The sequence below is a fragment of the Salvelinus sp. IW2-2015 genome, linkage group LG8 (assembly GCF_002910315.2).
Source record: "Salvelinus sp. IW2-2015 linkage group LG8, ASM291031v2, whole genome shotgun sequence".
Taxonomy (NCBI): domain Eukaryota; kingdom Metazoa; phylum Chordata; class Actinopteri; order Salmoniformes; family Salmonidae; genus Salvelinus; species Salvelinus sp. IW2-2015.
The window spans coordinates 3,353,437-3,365,944 of record NC_036848.1 but is presented as its reverse complement, the minus strand read 5'-3'; the positions used below and the strand labels follow the sequence as shown (position 1 = coordinate 3,365,944).

At 43.8% G+C, this 12,508-nt stretch overlaps 1 pseudogene; it reads left to right on the top strand.

The window, feature by feature from the left end:
* LOC111967244 (protein phosphatase 3 catalytic subunit alpha-like) overlaps positions 1-12,172 on the top strand; it is a 47,272-nt pseudogene extending 35,100 nt beyond the window's left edge.
* Positions 12,173-12,508: the final 336 nt, after the last annotated feature.

Genomic DNA, 12,508 nt, shown 5'->3' with positions numbered 1-12,508 from the left:
GAGGGAGGGTTAAAGAGAGGGGGAGGTAGGGTTAAAGAGAGGGGGAGGTAGGGTTAAAGAGAGGGGGAGGGATGGTTAAAGAGAGATTATAATTCAAATGAATGTACATAATGAATGTACATAATGAATGTACATAATGAATGTACATAATGAGTGTACATAATGAATGTACATAATGAGTGTACATAATGAATGTACATAATGAATGTACATAATGAATGTACATAATGAATGTAGAACAATGAATGTACATAATGAATGTACATAATGAGTGTACATAATGAATGTACATAATGAATGTACATAATGAATGTACATAATGAATGTACATAATGAGTGTACATAATGAATAATTGTTTTTGGCTTAATCATAACTGTTGTGCCAAATGTCACTTAATGGAATCAATCGCCTTCAGATTTTCTCAATAATAGCAGTACTTTGTCAATATCTACAAAACAATCTCCTTGCCAATAATATGGTGAACTGAATTGAATTGAGAGAGTGATGGGACGGGGGAACGGGAGGTAGAGAGATGCTGACGGAGGAACAGAAGATGGTTTGGCAGATAAATAGAGAGAGGGAGAGAGAATGGTCTTGTGCCGCTGCCTGTAGCCTACATTAAAAATACCAGCGGAAAAGCTCTGTTTTAGTTTTGACTTGTGTATCTACTGGCTAGCTTTGGTGTGTGTCTTTCTCCATGGAAACGCTAGCTGTAAAATAATTCCATGATAGCACACATCCCACACACACAGTGAGAGAAGAGACAGTAGCTAGCTACTCTATGGTTTTCACAGTTACTGCTAGTCCCTAGAGAGAAGAGGTGGTAGGCAGGCTGGAGGCAGGCTTCACACAGACAGACAGACACCAGCCATTACGCTTCTCCCTAACGCTCTATGCTGTTTGTTCTGTAGGAACATATGACAGAAAGGAGTGAGTGTAGTGGGGGTTGTGCCACTGTCAGAGTAGGGCTTTTTTTATTTGACAATTTACATTTTCATGGAATTTACTTGAAAAATATGAGAAAGGGTTGATGTTTACCTTTCTGCTTTGTTGTCACTTCCAGAGACTGGTTGGAATATACTCAGGTTGTAATCTATTGTAAGACTAGATGAAACTAAAGTATTATACTCAGGTTGGCATCTATTGTAAGACTAGATGAAACTAAAGTATTAGGAATGTGATTATGTAGTACTGAGGTTGTGTGTTTAACATTGTTGTGTTTGAGGTTGTATGTTAGTCTAAGCATAGAGACCCTTCAAATTACTAGAAGGATTCTAATGTCCACTTCTATGAGTGTAACGTTGTTGTAACATTGTGTTTCAGTGTGTGGAGACATCCACGGTCAGTTCTTTGACCTGATGAAGCTGTTTGAGGTGGGCGGTTCCCCCGCGACGACACGCTACCTCTTCCTAGGGGACTACGTGGACCGGGGCTACTTCAGTATTGAGGTGAGGGCACACTACAGTACCTAGTGCACACTATCTAGTCCACACTATCTTGTGCACACTACCTAGTCCACACTATCTAGTGCATACTACCTAGGGACACAATACCTACAGCATATTTCATAGAGGCACACTATCTAGTGCACACTAGCTACTGCATACTTTCCTAAAGGCACATTACTTTCTGCATACTAGGAAGTGTTTAGCCAGGTAGCTTTGAATCTAGGACTTTGAGCCTGGCATCAAGTGAGTAGCTAACTGGTCATTTTTTCCTCTGTGCCGTACTGTTACTAACAGATCTTTCTGTGTCCTCTCTCTCCTCTCTCAGTGTGTGTTGTATCTGTGGTCGTTGAAAATCCTCTACCCGAAGACGTTATTTCTTCTACGGGGAAACCATGAATGTAGACACCTGACAGAATATTTCACTTTCAAAACTGAATGTGAGTATTTGCCCACTGAGCACAGACTTCAATTCAACGTCTTTGGCTATCCACATAGGAGATACCTTTTTGGTTCCAGTTAGAACCCTTTTTGGTTTTAGGTAGAACCCTTTTAGGTTCCATGTAGAACCCTTTGTGGAGAGGGTTCTTCATGGAACCCCAAAGGGTTCTTCTATGAGGACATTTTTTATTGTTTTATTTTATTTATTTAACCTTTATTTAACTAGGCAAGTCAGTTAAGAACAAATTCTTATTTACAATGACGGCCTACCCCGGCCAAACCCTAACCCGGATGACGCTGGGCCAATTGTGCCCCGCCCTATGGGACTCCCAATCACATCCGTTTGTGATACAGCCTAGAAATGAACCAGGATCTGTAGTGACGCCTCTAGCACTGAGATGCAGCACTTTAGACCGCTGCACCACTCGGGAGCCCCAACCATGTTAGGTTCTAGAAAGCACCTTTTTTTCTAAGAGTCTATTCCACGTTGGTTCAACATAATTTCATTGAAATGAAGTAGAAACGTTGATTCAACCAGTGTGTGTCCAGTGGGTGTGTTCTCCTCCCTTTCCTCCCCTCCCTTAATACTAGTGTCCTCGCTTCTCCGTTGTTCCATCTCTCACATCCATTTCTCATCCAACGCTCATTCCATCCTCTCATCCATCCATCCTCCCCTCTGTCTCTCCGAGAACAGAGAACAGGTGATTAGAAGGAAATTAATTTGGCCCTTAATGATTGGCCCAGAGACGTAGTCTGCTGTGTGTGATTGGCCAGGGGACGAGGAGTCTAATTTCCCCTGATGCTTATGGCGAATAGCGGGCGCCCTCAATTACTATCTGCTGTGTGTGTGTGTGAGAGAGAGAGAAAGACGGAGAGAGAGAGAAAGAGGGGAGGGAGGGAGGAAGAGAGAGAGAGAGAGAGAGGGAGGGAGGAGAGAGAGAGAGAGAGAGAGAGAGAGGGAGGGGAGAGAGAGAGAGAGGCTGGGTGAAATGGTATTGATGATCTCTCTCTACATTAAAAATCTCTCTGACAAACACACTCACATACTGTACCATATATCACACACATACTGTACACACACATACTGTACCCATTACACACACGTACTGTACACACATATACACACACATACTGTATACACATATACTGTACCCATATACACACACGTACTGTACACACATATACACACACATACTGTACACACACGTACTGTTACACACATATACTGTACCCATATACACACACGTACTGTACACACATTAACTGTACCCATAACACACACGTACTGTACACACATATACACACACACTATGCTACACACACATACCGTGTACCCATATACACACACGTACTGTACACACAATATACTGTACCCATATACACACACGCTTACTGTACACACATATACTGTACCCATATACCACACGTACTGTACACACATATACTGTACCATCATACACACACGTACTGTAACACACATATACTGTACCATATACACAACGTACTGTACACACAGCATACTGTACACATATACTGTTACACATATACACACAGTACTGTACACACATATACTGTACCCATATACAACACATACTGTACCACATATTACTGTACACATATACACGACACACACATACTGTACAGTACACACACATACGTGACACATGGGACACACACACACATACGTGACAGTACACACACACACATAGTGTACACATGTACACACATACTGTACAGTACACAATCATACTGTAACCTGTGTACACACATACTGTACACATGGTACGCCACACATACTGTAACACATGTACCGACAGACATAGTCAGTGGCACATACACACACTGTAATTAATACACATAGTACACATGTAACACATATATTCTACACATGTACACCCACACACATACTGTACAGTACACACACATACTGTACACATGTACACATACATACTGTACAACAGTACACACCACATACTGTACACGTGTGACAACACATACTGACACATGTCAAAGCACACACATACACAGCCATAGTTGGCTACTGGCCTATAGTGCTTGGCTACTTCACCATGGTGTTTTGATTACTCTCTCCATCTCTTCTCTCTCTCTCCCTCTCCCTCTCACTTTCCTTTCTTTCTTTCTCGCTATTCTCTCCCCTCTCTCTCTGTTTCTTCTCCGTGCTTCTCTCTCTCTGTCACCCCCTGTCCTTTCACTCTGCCCCCATCCTCTCTCTCCCCTCCCCTTTTCAGGTAAGATAAAGTACTCAGAGCAGGTGTATGACTCGTGTATGGATGCGTTTGACTGCCTGCCGCTGGTCTGCTCTGATGAACCAGCAGTCCTGTGTGTCCATGGAGGGCTCTCGCCAGAGATCCACACGCTCGACGACATCAAAAAGGTCAGACACAACGCCCCACTGTATTGTAAATGTTTTTATAACACACAAACACACTGTCAATGCCCTGGTTACCATGGGAGATTCAACCCTTGTTGTTGACTCCACTTCCTGTACAGGTACATGCTGGTCCTCTCTCTCTCTCTCTCTCTCTCTCTCTCTCTCTCTCTCTCTCTCTCTCTCTCTCTCTCGTTTCTTTCTCTAGTCCTGTTGAACAGGTTCTGTTATCCCTGTGTTCTGGTTATCTCTTGTGTAGATAGGAATATATTGTATCTATACAGTGAATGCATCTGTTGTGTTGTCGTTGTCTCTGTAATCCAGTTGGACAGGTTCAAGGAGCCTCCAGCTTTCGGGCCCATGTGTGACCTGCTGTGGGCCGACCCACTCGAAGACTTTGGCAACGAGAAGACGCAAGAGTACTTTGGCCACAACACAGTCAGAGGCTGCTCCTACTTCTACAGGTAAACACATGTTTTAACATGACAACGCACACAGACACCAATACGGATACACACACACTCACATCTGGTGCATCTTTAGGTGTGATATACAGGGGAAAGGTGAGGAACAACGTACTGGAGGTGAGATGGAAACATGTTGTACTGGTAGACTACAAGCTGCTTCAGAGATACAACAACCAAAGACTAATTGGGATTTGTACAGCTGTAGAACCACTCACACATATTTCAGCTTAAACCATATCCCACTGCTTTAAGGTTTCCCAGTAGGTATTCCCAGCAGTCATAGGTACAGTCATCAATATAATCAATATAATATATCCAGTCCAAACAAGTTTGTCGAAGGTTTACTGATCATTTATTGAATTATTTGTTTSTGTTTTTGTTGCTCCACTTTTTGTATATGTACTGTATCTTGTATGTTGAGTTGTTTGTATGTGAGACAAAGGATTTTTTCCCCCTGTATTTTTCTTTGTTTGTTTATTTGTTGTGATATCTCTGTACAATTGTTGTTTTCTAGGACCGAACTGAGGGAGGGGGTGGGGTAGGTTAGGTATATGGGGTGATTGGGGTGGGTGGCTTGGAGGGGGTTGGGGTGAGTGGTTTGGAGGGAATCAAGGTGGGTAGACTGAGGTGTGTGGAGGGAGGGCTTGGGATATGGTAAAATCTTTGTACATACATTGATGTACATTTTGTAAACATTTTATATAAAAAAACAAAAAACATCCCACAATCCCTAGGGAGACTGCACCGTTCTGTTTCCATGACGACTGGCTACTACTGCTAGATTGGGGATTGATATTAAGACACAGTGAGGAAAAAAGAGCTTGAGAGAGACAGGGAGTGAGGGAGAAAAAAGAGATGAATAAATTGAGAGACCAGASGATTGGAGTGATGGATAGTTGAGACTGTTGTCATAATATGGTGCTATACAATATGGAGCCTACACCAGTCTACTGAGAGAAACATACACTGCCCTCCTACTAGATCTGGTTCTGCTGTTCATTTTGGGCTCAATGATGACCCCTGGTGGTCATTCAATGTAAACTGTTTCAGAGTAGGCCTACTATCCTAGTCTGATATAATGCAGGGTTGTTCAGAATGAAATCTCTCTCTCTCTCCAGTTACCCTGCAGTGTGTGAGTTTCTACAGACCAACAACTTGTTGTCAGTCATCAGAGCACATGAAGCGCAAGATTCTGGGTAAGAGAAGCCCTACTTTTTCTTTGGTTATTGACAAAACACTGTGCTATTCTTCACATGGTGAGTGACATAGTGACAGTAAACTCTAACTTAATGTATTATGTTTGAAAACATTCACCTGTCCACCCCAGTGTGTGTTGACCGGGGCTTGGGGGATGTGGGTTAAGTGTTTGGGGTGGGGGGGTTGGGGGGTATTAAGTGTTTGGGGGGTGGGGGTGTTGGGTTAAGTGGTTGGGGGGTTGGGGGTGTTTGGGTTAAAGTGTTTTTGGGGGGTGGGGGGGTGGGGGGTTAAGTTGGTTTGGGGGGTGGGGGTTCAAGTGTTTTGGGGGTGGGGGGTGTGGGTTCAAGTGTTTTGGGGGTGGGGCGTGCTGGGTTAAGGTGTTTGGTGGGGGGGTGGGGGTTAGTTGGGGGGTGGGGGTTTTAAAGTGTTGGGGGGTGGTTAAGGGTTTTTGGGTGGGTGGGTTTAAGTGTTTGGGGGGTGGGGGTGTGGGTTGGTACGTGTTTGGGGGTGGGATGTGGGTTTAAGTTGTTTTGGGGGTGGGATGTGGGTTAAGTTGTTTTGGGGGGTGGGGTGTTAAGTGTTTGGGGGGTGGGGTGTTGGTTAAGTGGTTTGTTTGGGGGGTGGGGGTGGGGTTTAATGTTTTTGGGGGTGGGGGAATGTGGGTTAAGTGTTTTGGGGGGGGGATTGGTTAAAGTGTTGGGGGGTGGGGGTGTAGGGGTGTGGGTTAAGTGTTTGGGGGTGGGGTGTGGGTTAAAGTGTTTTGGGGGGTTGGGGAAGTGGGTTAAGTGTTTGGGGTGGGATGTGGGTTTAAGTGTTTGGGGTGGGGGTGTTGGGTTAAAGTGTTTGGGGGGTGGGGAATTGTTGGGTTAAGTGTTTGGGGGTGGGGGGGGTGGGGGTTAAGTGTTTGGGGGTTGGGATGTGGGTTAAGTTGTTTGGGGGGTTGGGGGGTGGGGTTAATTGTTTGGGGGGTGGGGTGTGTGTTAATGGTTGGGTGGGGGTTGGGTTAGTTGTTTTGGGGGTGGGATGTGGTTAAGTGTTTGGGGGGTGGGGGTGTGGTTAAGGTTGTTTTGGGGGTGGGTGGGTTAAGTGTTTGGGGGGTGGGATGTGGTTAAGTGTTTGGGGGTGGGGTGTGTTAATGTTTTGGGGGGTGGGGAGGTGTGGGGTTAATAGGTGATAGGGTTGTTATGTCAACACAAACAGTTTCAGTCCCAACCAAAACAGCAGCGTCAGGTTTCATAATCAAATCATTCCATTTCTAAACACAGTTTACCATAGTCAAGTCTAACTTAACCACAACAACAACCAATTCTTTAACCCTACACCCCTTAATGTTGAACCCAATCTATGGAATCCAACCCTAATCCTAATCTGGATGTCCTGACTGCGTCCCTGTTTCAGGTACCGGATGTACAGAAAGAGTCAAACTACAGGCTCCTCCCTCCATCACCATCTTCTCAGCACTAACTACCTGGACGTCTAACAACAACAAGGGGTCAGAGACGACCACACACGCACCCGCAACGCACGCACGCACCACACACACACACACACACACACAACAGTAGGCTATGAGTGTGTAAACAGGCCCTCCCTCTGGTTCTCTCACAGCGGCGGTTCTGAAGTATGAGAACAACGTGATGAAACACGCCAGTTCAACTGTTCCCCCTCATCCCTACTGGCTGCCCAACTTCAATGGATGTGTTCCACCTGGTCCCTGCCCTTTGTGGAGAGAAAGGTGGGAACACACGACTACACGTATTACAAACACCAAAATAAATATGTTCTCTGAATATGTTTCTCTATTGTGTCTCTGTCTTGCCTTCTCTCTCTCTCTCTCCTCATCCTCTCTCTCCTCTCTCCAACCCCTCTCTCCTCCACTCTCTCTCGTATCTCTCTCATTAATTCTCTCTCTCTCTCTCCTTCTCAATTCAACCATCACACAACCCCTCATCTCTCTACAAAACACTACTCCCTAACCATTCCTCTAACTCTCACTCTCTCTCTCTCTCAATTCAATTTCAATTCATCATGGGCTTTATTGGCATGGGAAAACATATGTTAAACAAACTTGCCAAAGCAGTGAGTAGATAATATACAAAAGGAAATAACAATAAAACATGAACAATACATTACACTCACAGAAGTTCCCAAAAGAATAAAGACATTACAGGATGTCTCCGCTGTCTGTCTCTGTCTCTCTGTCCTCGTTCTCTATCTTTCCACAGTGACAGAGATGCTGGTGAATGTTCTCAGTATCTGTTCAGATGATGAGCCTCATGGAATGAGGAGAGGAAGAGTCTTATGAATGGTAATCATACCTTTTATAGAGCTTGTAGTCCTAAAAAACCAATGAGTTACCTCTGGTCCGTTCAGCCTCCAATGAGTTACCTCTGGTCCGTTCAGCCTACCCCAATGAGTTACCTTCTGGTCTGTCAGCCACCCCAATGAGTTTACCTCTGGTCCGTTAGCCATACCCCAATGAGTTACCTCTGGTCCCTGTGTCAGCCTTACCCAATGAATGACTCTTGGTCCTGTTCAGCCATACCCCCAAGAGCTTTACCTCTGGTCTGTTCAGCCATACCCCCAAATGAGTTTACCTCTGGTCTGTTCAGCCATAACCCCACATGAAGTTACCCTCTGGTCTGTTCAGGCTTACCCAAATGAGTTACCTCTGGTCCGTTCAGCCATACCCCCAATGAGTTTAACCCTTCTGGTCTGTTTCAGCCTTACCCCAATGAATTACCTCCTGGTCCTGTGCAGGCCCCCCCATGAGTTTACCCGTCTGGTCTGTTCAGCCTTACCCCCATGAAGTTTACCTGGTTCTCGTTCCAGCCTACCCCAATGAGTTACCTGTCTTGCTTCAGCCATTAACCCCAATGAGTTTACCTCTGGTCCCGTTTCAGCTACCCAAATGATTTTACCTCTGGTCTGTTCAAAAAGCCACCCATGAGTTACCTCGGTCTGTTCAGTCCGTACCCCAATGCAGTTACCTCTGGTCCTGTTCAGCCATACACCCAATGAGTTTACCTCTGGTTCTGTTTCAGCCATACCCCACATGAGTTACCTTGGTCTGTTCAGTCCTACCCAAATGAGTTCCTCTGGGTCTGTTCAAGACCGACCCATGAGTTTTTACTCTGGTCTGTTCAGCCGTACCCCAATGAGTTTACTCCTCTGGTCTGTTTTTGCCACCCAGGCTCTCGGTCTCAGTTACTCCCAATGAGTTAACCTCTGTCTGTTCAGCCCTACCCCAATGAGTCCTCTTGTGTCGTGTTCAGCCGTTACCCATGGGAAAGAAATTAGGGTTTTAGGAATAAAACGCCATAACAACAAGGTCAAATCAAAATCAAAAGTTTTAATTTGTCCACGTGCCCCGGCCAAACATCAACTTCACAAGTGAATATGCCTTACTTTCCGGCCTCTAACCCAATAAGTGCGAAAAAAAAAGTATTGTGTGTGTTGTGTGTGTGGTTGTGTTGTGTTGTGTTGGTGTGTGTGGTGTGGTGTGTGTTGTGTGTGTGGTGTGTGTTTGTGTTGTGTGTGTGTGGGTGGTGTTGTGTTGTGTTTTGTGTGTGTTTGTGGTGTGTGGTGTGTAGGTAAGTAAAGAAAATAAAAAAAACAACAGTAATAAAGGAACATTTTGAAAATAAGGTCTGTCTGTCCTGTCCTGTCTGTCCTGTCTTGGTCCTGTCTGTCTGTTGTCTTCAAGTGTGGCGTGTTGGGCGTGTTTGTGCGTGTTGTGTGTGTGTTGGGTTGTGTTGTGTGTGTGTGTGTGTTGTGTGGTGGTGTGTGTGTGGTGTGTGTGGTGTGTGTGGTGTGTTGTGTTGTGTTGTGAACAAGTGCGTAGGTCTATGTGTATGAGCACAATGCAGGTCTTGAAAGGTTTACAGTTTTTTTAACAATCCACTGTGGCACTAATTTTCAGAACCAGAAACCGGCCATTTTTTCAAAACTCCCTATACACACACCAAAAACGGGTCCATCACTTTAACACAAGCGCTGTCCAATGTGCCAAAACATTGCAATTAGCATTCATATCTTTTAAAGAAACCCTTGCACCTTGGCAGAATCATTGGTTCCAAAATAACTTCCATTTATCATGTAAATACCATAAGGAACATTCATTTTAAGAACACCCACAACACAAGATACCGATTAGTTTTCCACTGTGTTTAGTTTTGTTTCCATAATTACAATCATAAAAATTGTTGTACAAAATATGGAATTAATGTTCCCATTAATTGCTAACTACACGAAATAACCATTCACTGTTTAAAATAACTAGTAGAAGAGAAAAATACTACAAACACAGTTGGAATCAATTTGAACAAAATATGCATTTATTTGATGGAAAATACAATAAAATCAAACAACATTGGTTTTTCTTTTGCATCAAAAGCAAAAAATAATTTAGGCAAACACAATAAACAGTTGAAGGTTACTTGCAGTGTACTACACCTTGGCCTTACCTGTAAAAAGGCTAAAACAAAAGATTGATTACCTGTAACTTCATATTCCATTCAAACCCTGTCTTTTGTGGATTGGCCCACAGTTCCCATCCCAATCACCATGGGTGTTTTTCATTAGCCAAACATCTTTGGGAAGAATCTTTCGGCCCTTTAGCAAATCCAGGCCCTGACAACTGGTTTTGGCCCGGGATGTTCCATATGCACTGCGTCATCCATGACACCTGGAGAAGGGGCGGCTTATGTTCTAGAAGGAAGCGGCCTATCATAATCTATCACCTCCATGTGGGAGAAAATCCCTCAACTCGGTTTAAAGGAAGGAGCGCCTGGGGGTACGTACAGGGTGGTAAATTGTGAAATGGGCCTGAAACCACTGCCCTTTCGCACCATGGAGCATAGGTGGAAACTTGACCAATTTATCCCACACAATGACAATTAGGTTCAATGCCATCGAGCTCTATAAGACCTGATTTAAGCATTTCACAAGGAAGGTTACATTCGAACAGCGAATCATGTGGCTGCCTGTAACTCAATATATAGAGTATATAGAGTAGAGAGCTTTAGTTGTTGTTTGACCAAACATTAGAACGGGCAAGATGCGTAATCTAAGCAACTTTGACCGTGGTATGAATGTTGATGCACAACATGGTGATTCCAGCATCTCAAAAACAGCTGCCTTCCTGGGATTGTTACACACTACAGTCTCTAGAGTTTACAGAGAATGGTGCGATAAACAAAACACATTCAGTGAGCGGCAGTTCTGTGGGCAAAAACACCTTGTTAATGAGAGAGTTCAGAGGAGAATGTCCAGACTCATTCAAGCTAACAGAAAGGCCACAAATGCGCAAATAACAGCTGTTTAAAACAGTGGTGTGCAGAAGGGCATCTCTTAACGTACAACACCGTGAATATTTCAGGCTGTTGTGGAGGCAAAAGGGGGTCCTACCCAGTACTAGATAGGTGTACCTAATAAAGAGTGTACAGTAATGTCAAATCTGAAAACATGGTCTGGAAAAGTGGTATATGGGACCATAGAAACAGTGTCTGATAAAGAATGATGATGAAATATTACATCCATAGATAATGTAGTCCAATTGGTTCATGTTCCACGGTAATTGGTGTCAATGGATCTCGTTATCCTGAAACTTTCATGATCTAAACATGGAATATTGTTCGTCAGTTTCCATAAAACTATGCATTAAGAGTAACGCAACAGTTACTTGTCATTTTGAGCAGTTGTATCAATTGATAGTTAGATCATTGTAATGAAATGAATATACAGTCATTTCAGATGTAATGTGTGAATTGCATTTTGAAATGGTAATACTTTGATGTTAAGTTGTGTCATTTTGAACAGGTGATTTTAGTTGAATGAACAAATGATCTTAGCTTTATGTGTATTGTATCCAAGCAATTGGAAAAAAGTGTTTGAGTTTTGAAAAATTTGCATTTTGATCATTGGTTGTGAGTTTTGTGTCTAAAGTTTTGAAAAATGACATCAAGGTTCCAAAATTAGTGCCAAAGTGATTGTAAAAAAACTGTAACACAGGTTTAGGAGATCTTATACATGTTGATTGGTTGGTTCCAGTTCACTCTATTGTTATGGCAATATAACCTTCCTTTTCACGTCCTTGTGATTGGTGTCCTGTGTTTTACTCCTCTGGGATTGGTTCCTTCCAGCCAATGCAGCGGCAGCTAGGAAAGAGGTGATCAGGAACAAGATCCGTGCCATCGGGAAGATGGCCAAAATGTTCCAAGTTTTACGGTGAGTGAGCGTGTCCTGTGGGAATGTTTGTGTTTTTGAGGGTTGGTGTGTGTGTGTGTGTGTGTGTGTGTGTGTGTGTGTGTGTGTGTGTGGTGTGGTGTGTGTGTGTGTGTGTGTGTGTGTGTGTGTGTGTGTGGTGTGTGTGTGTGTGTGTGTGTGTGGTGTGTGTGTGTTGGGTGAGAGAGAGAAAGTGTGTAGAGGGGAGTGTGTGTGAGGAGAAAGAATAAGAGCAGTCAGGCTTCACCATGAGCAGTGCTGTTAGAAGAGTCAATGCATTGTGGATAAGTTGTATGGCGTGGATGGGTCGCCATGCCTCATCCCCTTCTTTCTCTCCTCTTTA